The following is a 14,534-nucleotide window of genomic DNA, read 5'->3' as shown; positions in this document are numbered from 1 at the left end:
CATCAAAAATCTACTTGCATGAGATATTAATGATACTGTTCTAAAATTTGCCCATTTTATTGGGTCACCTTTCTTTGGAATAGGTACAATTATGGTTCTTCCTAATCAGCCCCAGATTTCTAGGTATAGATGAGTGAGTGCTCCCAGTAACTCATGAGCTTGTTGAAACCTTTTATTTCGTATTCTGTTAATTGCTGTATTAGCCTTGTGTTTAGCTAATGCTTTCCGTGGAGCTTGGCCTTCTTCCTTCGGTAATACTAGCTCTTGATCACATGAAAATTTTGATATAATCAAATGTTGACTCGTTCTTTTTATTATAGTGACTGTATTTTTCCCATCTTCAATTTATGCTTCCAGCATCATGCAGTATTTTGCCCATAAGAATCTTTCAATATTGCAACTCGAGGCTTGAATATTTTTCTTTAGTTCTTTCAGTTTACGATATGCTAATCATGTCCTTCCTTTTGGGTTTTCTAACTTTAGGTCTTTGTATATTTAATTATAATACTTTGTCCTCTCAAGCTGCCCCTTCGAAGTTTCTGTTTAGCTCTTTTACTTTAGCATTTCTTCCGTTTGCCTTAGCTACTGTGTGATTAAAAGCACATTTCAGGGTCTCTTCTGACATCCACTTTGATCTTTTTTTTTCTTTCCTGTCTTTTCGATAACCTTTTGCTGTCTTCATGTATGAGGTTCTGGGAGCCAGCCCACAGCTCATCAAGTCTCTGTCATTGATGTGCAGCAACTCTGTTATGGGTTGAGATATACTCAAGGTCATAGTCAGGCTTTTGTGAACCTGTTTTCATTTTCTTCAGCTTTAACCTGGGCTTTCATATGAGCAATTGATGTTCTGGAGTTGGCCTCTGGCCTGTTTTTAGCTGCTGATATTGAGCTTCTCCATTTTCTCTTCCAAAAATATAGTCAAGTACTTTTCTGTGTATTCCATCTGGAGAAGATAAAGGGTATAGTTGTGTTTTGTGTTGTTGAAAAAAAAAGGCATTTGTGATGAAGAAATTGTTGGTCTTGAAATTTTTATTATGCAATCTCCGGTTTGTGTCTGTCACAAATCTCTAGTTTTGTGTCTGTCACCAAGGCCATATTTTCCAACTACTGTTCCTCCATCTTTGTTTCAAACGTTTGCATCCCAATCGCCAATAATTATCAGTACATCTTAAGTACAGGTTTGGTTAATTTTATACTGAAGACTTGGGTAAAATTCTTCAATTTCTGTATCACTAGCTTTAATGGTTTGTGCATATATTTGAATAATAGTTGTTAACTGGTTTTCTTTGCATGTGGATAGATATTATCAGATCACAAATTGCATTACACTTCCAGATAGAACTTGGATTGTCCTTTTTGACAAGATTCCTCTGGAATTTTTCATTCTCAGAATAGTAAGCCATACGACTGATTCTAAATGTCCAATAACTGTTCATTTGAACTCAGCAATGACAAGGCTATTGACCTTTAAGTATTCCCTTTCATTTTTTGACAATTTTTTCCTACATTCCATGTCCTAGTTATCAATACATGTTTGCAGCTGTTTATTCTCATTTTGATTGGTGCCCAGTGAGCAAATTCAGGTACTTTGTGTTTTAGCCCATCTGCATAATTATGGTCAGTGAACTCTCCTTTGAAAAGACAGTCCTTCCTCAGCCATATTTTGAGTGCTTTCTGACCGCAGGGTCTCACAGTCTGGTGCTGTGTCTCACAATATTCTGGTGAGTTTTCATTTCTGGCAATGTTTTGGGGCTTGCTACTCATAAGATTTTCAGTGACTAATTCCTCAGAAGTAGACAAACTATCCCTTCTTTGTAGTCTGTTTTCAATCTGGGAGCTCTACTGAAAACTATTCACTTTGGGTGACCCTACGGATATTTGTACTACCGATGTCATAACTTCCAGTATTACAGCAACACACAAGTCACCACAGGAGGGAAACCTGACAGACAAATGTTAGGCTGTGGTGTAGAATGGCAGGAATGGGACCATGATTGGGTCATGTACATTGGTAAGATAGAAGGGTTTATGAGGTTGGTCCAGGGCCTTCTGACCAAGGCAGGCAGGGCAAAACTGATGGGGCATGATTCATGACTATGTGACTCCCTTTCCTGTCCCCAGTAAGATGACTTCCATCAAGGACACCCTTAGGCAGGCCCAAGAAGGAGACTGCCCCTTCCTAGGCTGGCCGGCGAGAGGTGGAGGCATCCACTCCCCCAGGCACTCTGTCTGAGGGCAAGCTTATCTACATCCTTGGTGAATGACCAGAAAGCTCTCAGTTGAGGCTTAATTGATGTGGGGACTCTGCAACTGGAATTGGGGCTGTCGTTCCCGTCATACCCTTTTCCAAACCAAGTGTTGAGAATTTAAGCTTTAATATGCCAGACTCTGGGATGGACACACATATTCCCAGGCCTAAACGGTCCGTGTGCAATTTACAACAGCCTAGAAAACTCTTGGAGGGGAATTTGACTCTGCCATGCACTGTGAGTCCTAATCAACACCACAGCCCTCCTCAGCAATATGCCACCAGCCATCCGTTGGTCACCTTGACCTAAAGAACTGGTTTGTTATCCATTTGTTAATCTCTGTGGCCTGAATATCCTTTCCATCCCCCATGCAGATTGTGTTGCTGCTGGTATAAGATGTGAGCTCTTTTTTGAAAATGATATTATAATGGCTATTTGAATAAAGAGAGGTCCTGTGAGTCCCTTGGACAAAGGTCTGCCCCTGTGGAGCAGGGAAGGCAGTCAGCAAGCTCACACCTGCACTGGCCAAGTAAACAACGGGGGACAAATCGGGTCATAATCAGGCTGTTGTAAAGGTGGAGAGCGGAGTGGGGAACTTGACCCCACAAACGTACCTCTCTAATGTGTGAAGACTCATGGATTAAAAAGATATTTAACCCTTTTACCATCCCTCTGCTAAAAGAGAATGTACTAGGATATCGTTCTTACCATTTTCCACAGTGTTTCAAATAGTGCATCTTCCTGAAGGACAAAAGGATATCGACTTATTTTTCCCCAGTGGTAAGTTACTCTTTGGCCACAGACACTGTCCTTGTCTCCCCAAGTGCAGCCCCCAGCTTCCGCGGCTCAGATTTCACGGGGGAGGGAAAGACGATATGACAGGGAATAAACCACAGGCAAGTCATACCTTGTGGCTGGACTTTGCTCCAAGCCACAAACTTGGGGTAATGGCCTGCTGAGGAGGGAGAGGGTTTTCATACAGCCTCCTCCGTCTGAAGGGCAGAAAGGATCACAAGCCCAAAGAAAAAGCTATCTTTTTCCAGAGGGTACTTAACTTCCCAGAGAACCTCTTACCTCCACACACACAAAAAAAGGGTGGAAGGGGGGGCGGTATCTCAAAAATTCAAACAAATCTAAGGGTGATTTTGGTGATAACTCACACCTTGGCATCTCTAAGTGCATATGGTCTGAAGTGATAGCTATAGTGACTTCTCAAGCAATTTGGGTTTCATTAATCGTTACTTAGGTAAACGACTCTGCTAGGCCATCTAAGCATTTAATATGAAGTGTTTACCTTACCTTTTGCTATAATTTCCACTTATGAAATCAGCCTATGATTCCGTTACCTCTAAAATGGATGAATGAGACTATTTTTAGTTTATGAGCTGCATGCCATTAATAAATTCAGAGTACAAAGCTATCTTCTCCAAGTTTATGCCTCATTCTCTCGTTAGAGACCTGACATTCAAATGTGACCAAGGCAATCACAGGACACCTGCTAGACTTAGACATTACTTTGTCTTACAAAAGAGGAAGAAAAGTTAACATGTTTAGAATTAATTAAAATAAGTGAGAAAATAAGTATGCTTTCTATGATGTAATTATTTCAGAGGAATTTGAACTCCGTTTAAAGGTCAGCTTAAGTTTAGTTTGTTTTGTTTTGTTGGGTTTTTTTTTCATTTATGAACTCAAAGTGTGTAATTCCTGGCGCATAATGATTTTTTTTTCTGGAAGCAATGCTTATTGCCATTACTAATGTACCCTGCATTTTTCTGTCAAGCAGTGAGATACCAAAAAAAAAAATGTGTTTGTAAAGGATAATTTCATTCTAATATAAAAACACCTTAGGACAATTGAGATTTTAGGCAGCCATGCTCAATAAGGAATGCAAAACAAAAACTATAAAATTCTTGAAACACTAAATGCCATGTAATCTCACAAAGGACCTTGAAAAAGATTAACCTTTTAAAACACTTAGAAACAGCCAGAAGAGTCTAGAAGATAATTGCTGGGTCTATTCTTCAAGACATCTGACTGTATTTTCCTTACCTCCAGGCTTCAGTCTTTGGATGCTATGCAGAATGACTACAATATGCATGACTGTACTGTTTAATGAAGCATATGCTCTCCATAATCCATTTTGAACAGTATTTTATTGTAAATTGTATATTATTATACATTGTGTTTTCTTAAATGGTTACATATGTACATTTTATCAACACATATTTTCTTAATTCTATTTAAAATATTCAACTGGTTTGATTTATAGTAGTTATAACTATTGCTAATTATTTTTAGTAGGTTTTAATGTGATCACTACTTAAATAGTGGTGGACTAATAAAGTACAATAAAGCAAAATGAAATTATAGAAGCAGTATTTTATCAAGAATTGTTTTGGATGGAAAATGAGCAAAGATCCATGTTATAGGTTCTCAGATTATGACCCTCCAACCTACAATTAATTCATAAGACAGCACATGATTGTCAGGGAGTTGATTTTGACTTTGAGACCCTATGTAGATGTCCAGACAAGAAACATTTGCAGGAGCAGGCAGCCTCGTGTTTTTCCAGTGGAGAGATTTGTGGATTTGAACTGCTTACCTTGCAGGTAGCAGCCCAATGAAATACCCACTGGGACACCAGGCTCCTTTATTTCATTAAAGTTAAAGTTAATTAAGAACTATATGCATCTGTTCCGACTTACTTATTATTTCATTTAAATTACACATATCATCGTGAATGAGGATAGCGCATGATGGGTACCCAATGCCCATCTGTAGACAACTGGACATACCTTGCAGAGAGGTAGTGGGGAGGAGATGAGTCACTCAGGGTTCAGTATAGCAATAATGAAACTCACAACCTTCCTCTAGTTCTTAAACGCTTCCTCCCCCCAACTAGCATGATCCCAATTCTACCTTACAAACCTGGTTAGACCAGAGGATCCACAGTGGTACAGATGGGAACTGGAAACACAGGGAATGTAGGACAGATAAACCCCTCAGGACCAGTGGTGACAGTGGTGATACCAGGAGGAAAGGGGGGCTACAAAGGAGGAATTGATCACAAGGATCTACATATAACCTCCTCTCTGGGGAATGGGCAACAGAAGGGTGGGTGAAGGGAGACGCCGGACAGTGTAGGATAAGATATAATAATAATTTATAAATTATTAAGGGTTCATGAGGGAGAGGGGAGTGGGGAGGGAGGGGGAAGGGAAAAAGGAAAATGAGGAGCTGATTCCAGGAACCCAAGCGGAAAGCGAATTTTAAGAATGATGAGGGCAACAAATGTATAAGTGTGCTTTACACAATTGATGTATGTATGGATTGTGATGAATTGTATGAGCCCCAATAAAATAAAAAAGCTCACGCTAATAGTTTTTTCATTTCTCTCTTGGTATTGTCTTTGTCCTATTCAAGACTTAATGTGTAGGTTTCTATAAAATGCATTCAAGTTTGGGACTCCTTTCTCCCCTAAAACCACCTGGAATGCACCTACTGTGGCCTCAGACAGACACTGGCATCTTATAATGATGGTAAATAACCATTATCTTCCTACAGATTTATCCTTTTAACTTGATATTATCATTGTCTCATTAATCTGTAGAATCTAGTTTTTCTCCCCTTTTAACCTGGTTTGGCCATGTGACATATATTGGCCAATGGGACACTACCACGCATGAAGTACGGGATGTATGAAAAGCAATTCTCCCACACTGGGACTTGATTTGCCCTTTCTTTTGGGGGGTATCTTGTGATTGGGCTGACATAGGAGTGCACCTCATGAGGATCACCGATCCTACCTCAATCCAGGTGACTCAGCAGCTGAGCCCAGCCCCAAACACAAATTGCCAAAGCAAAGTGACCGCTGAAACTGGTGGAAAAATGTAAAAGAAAGCTTGAGTGTTCTTTCCTAGGCATTACCAGCTAACAAACGGTTGCAGTTTTATGTTGTTGAGCCAAATGCAACTCACAGGCACCTCATAAGGACTGAAGAGCCTTATAGGTTTCCTAAGTTATCATCTTTATGGGAGAAGATTGCCATGATTTTTTCTCCCTCAGAATCACTGATGGTTTAAACCACTGACATTTTGCTTAACAAATCAGTGCTTAGCCATTGCTCCACTCACAGCTCAACCTCATAGCCATCGAGTCAATTCTGATTCCTTGTGACTTCACAGGTCAGGGTGAAACTGCCCTTCTGGGTTTCTGAGACGGTAACTGTTTACTGGAGTGGAAAATCTCACCTTTGGGTTTTCAACTGCATACCTTGTGGTTAGCAGCCTAAAAGCTATGCAGTCACCACTATGCAACCAGGACTCCTCTGGGACTCCTTAAATCAGTGGTTTGCAACCTGTGGGTGGCCATCCCTTTGGGGGTCGAATGTCCTTTTCACAGGGGTTGCTTGATTCATAACAGTAGCAAAATTACAGGTATGAAGTAACAGCGGAAATAATGCTATGTTGGAGGGGGCACCACAACATGAGGAACTGTATGAAGGGTAGTGGCATTAGGAAGATTGAGAACCGCTGCCTTAAATAGCCTTAGCATCATTGAAAGATAAGTCTGTTAACAGAGTAGAACACTTTTATGATATGCTTGCTAAAAAATTACTCAGGGTCCAGAATATATAAAGAACTTAGAAAATTATAAAACAATGACAACAACAAGCACAAAAACCTAGCTTGCTATCCAAAGAAATATTGTCACAAGACTTGATAAAAGCCTTTCACGACAAATATCCAATAAATGCCTCAGATTCATATGTTTTCAGAACATGCAAAGTTAAAGGAACATCAGTTTACTTGGACCAGATTGACTACAATAAAAGCTTTCTAAAATGCCCAGTGTTGGGAAGGATATCAGCGGTAGTCCTACACTTGTGCACTGTGGGAGGAGTGTAAATTAGTATGAAACTGCTGGTCACCCTTAGTGAGGGCCAAAAGGGCACCTAACCTGCTACCGTCTATGAGAGCTACGAATACACTAACCTGCCACCAACCCATGCTCCCAGGTGTCAATCTAAAAGAAATATGTAGTTAGGATACCAAAAATCTTACACTAAACTGTTTGCAAGCATGGTTCAAAATCACCGAAAACTATGTGAATGTCTATCAACAGTGCAATGGCTAAATGGTAATGTATTATTAATAGTAATAAACAAATAGATGTGATGTATATAAATTACGAACACATGAAATTATATGGATAAATATTTCAAACATACTTTTGAGCAAGGTAATCCAAAAAGACACGCAGAACAATTCCAGTCACTTAAAGAACACAGACAGGGGATCCAACTTCAGCTGAGAATGGTTCAGAAGAGGGTTTCCTTTGAAAAGCGTGATTGAAAGGAACTATCAAACGGGAAGTTGGTGTGTTAGTCATGTTCTGTTTCTTGATCTGGGTGTTACCTATTCAAACAAGATCATGTTGGGAAAATGAAATGTGCTCTATGCAGATTCGCATATACCCATTGTCTTGTACACAAACCTTGGTTTCAAAATGCTTTAACTCTAACTTCCTTGCCACTTGCATTCTACTTTAACTGGTAATTTAATTCCACTATATATTCCCCCAAATTAGGCCTAGTGATCAATTACCTGGAATTAGACAATCCATATATATTGGATTTTTCCCCCACATTTTTTTACAACTAACTGCCATTTACCTAGCATGTGACTTGCTGAATTGCCTGTGATTTTTCTTATTCTGAACATATAATTGAGTGGTACTTCCCACTGTAATATTTTAGCAGTAAATAGTTACTACCTGAAAATGTCTTTATCATGCACCCTCTGATATTACGCAGAGAGGCAGTACAACTCGATGACAGTCAGTCTGATATTATTATAACTTAGTTTAGTAGAGATTCATAGTTGATGAATATTTGCTTCTATTATATTTAAATATTTTCTCACGGCTTCTTTCTTTGATTGCTTTTGTTTCATGGTCTACTCTTTTTATTTATTTACATATAATCTGTTTTTTCTTTCAGATTATTTTAATGGCCTACTCTTTATCACTATGCTTTGAAAGATCTCTAGTCTGTGATTAAATATATGTATATACAGAGCAGGTACTATCTTCATGGAATAATTGACTTACCCTTTCTATTGTTTTCTCTGGACATTTCACTTGTTTTATACATATGTCTTAATCTAGCTTACATATTGTCATATTTTAATTGTTCCTTGTTGCACATGGAGAATTTGAATGCATCTACTTCAGCTGACTTTTTCCCTCCTCAATGCATAAGGTTTGCTGTTTGATACATACTCACATGGTACTGGTATAACCCCACAACTAGAAAGACTAAGACTTTTTTTTTTGTGGTTAGTTCAAGGACTGTTTGTTGACCATTCGAAGTGTTTTTCAGTCAAGTCTGTTGGGGTGCCAAGCCCTGGCCCCAAAGTCTATTTTTTGTATTCCCTGGGGACTTTGTTGTTCTGTTCTCCTTGCTGTTCTGTTCCACTCCCTTAGTGTTTTGCCTCGGTGTGCTAGGATCAGATCAGGTGGAATTCCCACACTGTGTCTCCAGTGTTGTCCCCTGTAGGACTATGGGCCAGTGAGTGAGGGATGTCTTGTCTCATATTGGGGCCGGCCATGTGGTCTTCTCTGTGGATTGGCTCCTCTGAGCGGGAATATCGTCTTCAAGGCTTGGTGGGTTAGGATGTGCTCTACTCTCTCTTCCTCCCCCTTCATTTGCTCGTGTGTGCTCTGATCACACATGTCCCTCTTCCAGAGCTGCAGCTTCAGTGCTATCCTCCGAAATAAATTCTTCTGGAGGGAGGGGCAGGTGTCCACGTAGTTGGGATTGGGGCCGGCCCCTCAGACCTCTCCACTGGTCCCTACTCCATGCCGGCATGTTGCATTCACATCTTGGATCACTGAAGACAATTTAATTGTAGTTTACCACATACAGAAAATGGAGAATGGCCCCGTGTGTAGGGCATACAATTTATGATTTTTGTGTGGTGGTGGGCTGTGTCCTAATCTAAAATAAAAGTGAAATGGGAAAAATTATCAAAAAACAGTCTCTATATTAAATTTTATTCAACATGGGTCTGGGGAGAGAAAGTTGTTCACTTTTCTGTCTTAAAATTAACCTGGCTAGAACTCTAGCATGAACACTCTATTATCGTTATGTAAGAAATGAAATGGTGAAGCTAGCACACACTCATTACAGTCCATATATATGTAGAAGTACGTGACAAGTGTGTGCTGCATTGTAATTCATTTGATTACAACTCTTGGGTTCCCTCTCTTTTCCAGCCACTCGTGCCTGGCTAGGAGTGCGCCTCTATTGGCTCCTTGGAGCCTCATGGGCCACTCAACGCCACACTGCATGTTTCTCTGACAGTTCCCGGGTTCCTCTGGCTCCCTGGTGGCCTTTTCGCGTTTTCTGTTCTTACACGTGTTGTGTCCATGCTTCCAATGCCCTTCTCAGTGCTGGCACTCCCGGCTATATATTTTTTTCCCTCAAAATACTCAGGTTTTCATGATTTATTTTTCCAACATGATATGTCTGCATATTAGTTCTCTTGTAGGGTCAGATCCTAAAAGTTCACCATGTATGAGCGGTTTATTTATGCAGGGCAATTAGTCCTTGTTTAGATAGTAAATGCTCCATCTTTTAAAATAAACATCTGCTTCATGGCTAAGGCTGGGTGCTGCCAAGTTGATTCCAATGCATGGGGTTGCTACTCCATGTGATGGAGTAGAACTGCCCCTCGGTCACTCTAGGCTGTAATCTTCCTAAACTGAGAGGGTCAGGTCCTTCTGCCTGTGGCTCTTTGGTGTTTTCAAACCTTTATACTCTTAACCTTTGTGCCATCAGAGATCCTTTCAGGACTAATCGTCATGTTAAGTGATTTGATGACTGAGCAAGAGGGTTTAAGGACATTGCAGCCTTGAATAATTGAAATCATTTCAAACAGCCTCCTGAATCTATGTAATACACATGACTGTTTTCAAATCTCAGACAGAAACAAACAGAATCGATGTGAGACCAAACAATGTCTTTTGTGTAGTTAAATGTGTGTGGGCAATTGTTTTTAATACTTACCACTGCTGTGCTCTTTTATGGACACAAAGAAGTTCCGGCATTTATGAATGAACCAATCACTTCTTACCTAGAAGCTTTCATACGGGTGGTCATCCCTGTATCAAAGCATGTATTCATATATTGTTTTCATTATTAATTAACAAATCACAATGGACCCATGTGTGTAGATTCTTAGAAGTACGTGATGCGTGGTGTATATTCTGGGTCTGCTTTTTGTTGCTGTTTGGAGCTCCTATCACTATTCACCTCAAGCCCGCATGCCTAAGTGCTCCCTAAAGGGACAGTTCTGCTCTGTCCTAGAGAGTTTTATGTAGAATTGGAATCTACTCACCACCTATGGGTTTAAAGTCAATTTACAGTATATGAACTCACTGGTCCACACTGAATTCTGGATAAATACTACATTTAATCAATTTGACATGTCAACTTTGGATCATAGAGCTCTGAGATCCAAGTCTGGGACCAGAAGAAAAAGAAATGATTGAACTTAACTGCGGTTATTGTCAAGAGTATTTTTCTAACCTACTGTTTTTCAGAAGATGATCTGCAATATGCCTTTACTCCCTCATATTCATTGATGATGCTGATTTATTGTCATGTGGTCATAGTCACCTGCTAAGACAGGGTTGGCAGCTTGATTACGGTGAGCAGTACTGTTCATTGGGAAAATTATAATGTATACGATTTTTAAACTCCTCTTACATTCCTTCTGAAAAAGTCTTAAATTTTAATTCCATGATTCCCAAAACCTGTAATGTACTGCTGCTTCCTGGTATTTTACTTGAAGTAGTTAATCCTACTTAGTTCTCTAAGTAACATTTCTAGCTTCGAAATAAGAGTTGCTATTCAACTGTGAATAAAACTACTTTATTCCCAAGATTCATTATAGTCAAGAGTGTCTGGAGTGGACGGGCTCTCTTCTTGTAAAACGAACTTCTGTAGGTGATGTGATATCTGGAGGGTTCAAGAGGTCAACAACTTATTGAGGTTTCAAATGCCTGTAGGAAATGATGAGAAAATAATGCCTCAGACAAACAATAGTGAGGTAGATTCCTCCTAGGCAGTTCTCTGACATTATTTTTTGTGTGTAAATTATATTCAAAATCTTAAAGTGATCTGAATTATAAATTCTATTTAGAATGTCTTCAAAAAGAAAATTAATTATTGTGGTTATATTTTCAACCCTAAGCAGTCCAACTGTCCTTGAGAAACTCCATGTGCCATCTTCAGCACTACTGCAATGCACTGTCACTCACTTTGAGCTTGATTGAAGACAGTCCTAACACCCACTGAAATATAGTGAAAATGAGATACAGAAGTGTTTAAATAGTTAGCTCCTGAACTTAGGATCCATTCTACTAATGGACTATACATTTATTGAACTCAACAGTATAAAGCAGAGATATTTTAAGATACAAAGAAATTAAATTCACGTATTAAAATCATGCTATCTCACTTAATTATATCATTATTGAAAGATTTAAAAAAAAGTTGATCCCAATCATAGAGGGATTTTGTCATGGAGAGTAATAAAGCCCTGATTTTCTGGTATGGTTTCCAGTAGATCTTTTTCTTTTAAGTCAATGTCAAACTAAACATTATGTACACATTTTAAAATGAATATTTCATATATATTCAGATCTGTCTTCAGAAGGAAAAAATCCTTCCTGCCTTGGTGGGGATAGCACACAATTTCCCAGATGATTTCTCTGGTTTAGACAAATGGCAGCAGGAGAGTTTGGAGGGGGAGTTGATGAAATAGTCCTCAAACAAAAGTTTCAGTTCTCCTTAAAGCTGAAACGCAAATGAGTCTCTTCCTAAAGAAGGGTGAAAGAGACAGGGACCCAAGTTCTTCAATTTGTTAGCAAGTGTGTATATTTGGATATCAGGCAGTTATGGAAGTCAGGTGATGGCAGAAATGCCGTCATTGCTCCATCTACCTTCGTTCTGACAGATGTGACTTCCGAGCCCGGTAAAGAGCTAGTCGTCTTGGAAACCCACGGTGGCGGTTGTACTCCGTACTATGGGATCGCTCAGCCAGATCTGAGTACCTAGCAAAGAGTTTGTTTTGTTTGGGTTTTTGCTGCCCAGCCAGTGCAAGCCCACTAAAGCCCTCCCTCACGAGGACAACCCTCAGCCATCCAAGCATGGCTGAAGCATCGCGAGCCCCTTTTGGGTTTTCAAGATTGTAACTATCTACAGGAATGGAAAGCCCAGTCTTGATCCCAAGGAGCTGCTGGTGGTTTCTGACTACCTTCCACACGCATCGCAGTCCACCACGTAACCACTACTCCACCAGAGCACAAGGAAACTTCCAACAAATGATGGATTTTTGGAGTAAATTATAATTGATTTAGCCCCCTTTCATTGGTTTGTGGACATATTTTTGGGGAGCCCTGCTGGTGTAGTGAGCTATACACTGAGCTGCTAACCACAAGGTCATCTGTTCCAATCCACCAGCCCCTCTGGGAGAGAAAGATAAGGCTATCTATCTACTCAACGTGTCAGAAACTCAAAGGGCAGCTCGACCCTGTTGTGTAAGGTTGAGTTAGTTGGAATTAATTCAATGACAGTGAGTTTGGTGTTTTATTTTTGTTTTTTAATTTGATCAGAAAAAAATCATGGACGCTCCATCACGTACTTGGATTCTAATACTCATCTTTATCCTTGACAACAAAATGATTGAGAAATGTCACATCCTCCAAGTCCTTTGTGGTTGTGTGTCATCTAGTTGAGTCCAACTTATACTGACCCTCTGGGACATAGGAGAATTGCCCCGTCGTGGATCTGCACGGCATGGGAGCAGGTGGTCAGATCTTTTCTCCCTCAGAGCAGCTAGTGAGGTTGAACCTTCCCACTTTACAGAGAGGAGGTGAGCACTTAACCAATTGTATGGTCGAGGAACCTCCTTCTTTATCTACCACGAGTGATCTTACTACAAGGGATGGTACTACGTTTTTGAGGAATTGAAATGCATAACATGTGAGAGTCACCTTTTAGAAAATATCTCTACATTTACATAAAGGGCCTGAGAAGCAACTGGAGCAACTGAGGGACTCTGAAGATCCAGGGACACTTACCTTCTCCCTCTTTTTGAGAGCTTCAACCACACTGCCTCGAAGGAGAGGTATGATTTACAAGGGGGAAAGTTCACTTAATTTAGTTAGATGGTCTGTCTTCCTTGTCATGCTGAGCAGACATTTCTATGGGATAAAAAATTATGTATGTTTATGTGGGGAAATCAGTAATATTTAATTTAATCAGATATAATTAATATTATTTTGACTGTTATGTTTTTAATCATATTTTAATCAGGTTTTATTTTATTGGCAAAAAGTTATCAAAGTACCACTTTAAAAAAAATCAAAGTTCAGGTTTTGCAAATAATCTGTTGTGATTGTTTCTAAAAAGTGTGTCTAATGCAATAGGGTTAGGTGAGAAAAATCACAGAGCAAGGTGATATTTCACTTCCTGTAACATTGGTCTGGCAATGAATATCAACCCTTGTGCTGACAAAAACAAAACACCTTTTCTAACCAACATACCAGCCTACAAATGCCTGCACACAATCTAAAAGAAGGCAAAGAAACACACAAAACTGTACTCTCCGAACTCAACATCATTTTTGCCACAAGTATATTTACCAACTGAGAGAATCGGTGAGAAATCAGAAACTGAGCCATGGATTAGATGGCTTAAACTGGAAAGAGGAATAAAGGTCTTTACATGGAACCTTTATGCCATTTCTCTGTCACCTACCGCAATGAACTCTACTCCAAGACAGAAAGTCCAATGGAAATGTCCATGAAAAATAAAAGGGTATTCCAGAAAGCTCATAGAAAAGTGGAACAGAAAGGCAATGGCGTTTTCCCACAAACTTTTGAATTTATGAAAACTGGCATCAGTGGATGTGGGAAATAAAATAGCACAAAGAAAAATGAAATAACAAAATTAAGAATTCAAGGCATGACTTTTATAGTAAATAAAGCACAACTGGAGAGTTAATTAGTAAATTGGAAATTAAGTCAAAAGAAATGCCTTAGACTAGAATAGCTAAAGTAAAATAATGAAGCAATGAAGTAAAACAACTGCCTATCAGAGTTGAAATGGTAACAGATGAAGACAAACTAAGTCATTAGAATGAAATGTGCACAGACCTGGAATTAGGAAGAACGTGCTTGACATTTCTAACTGGAAAACACAGACACACAAAA

Source organism: Echinops telfairi, unplaced genomic scaffold (genome assembly GCF_000313985.2).
Source record: "Echinops telfairi isolate 266 unplaced genomic scaffold, ASM31398v2 ScPeMD7_7400;HRSCAF=8409, whole genome shotgun sequence".
Lineage (NCBI taxonomy): Eukaryota > Metazoa > Chordata > Mammalia > Afrosoricida > Tenrecidae > Echinops > Echinops telfairi.
This window is presented reverse-complemented; position numbering follows the sequence as displayed.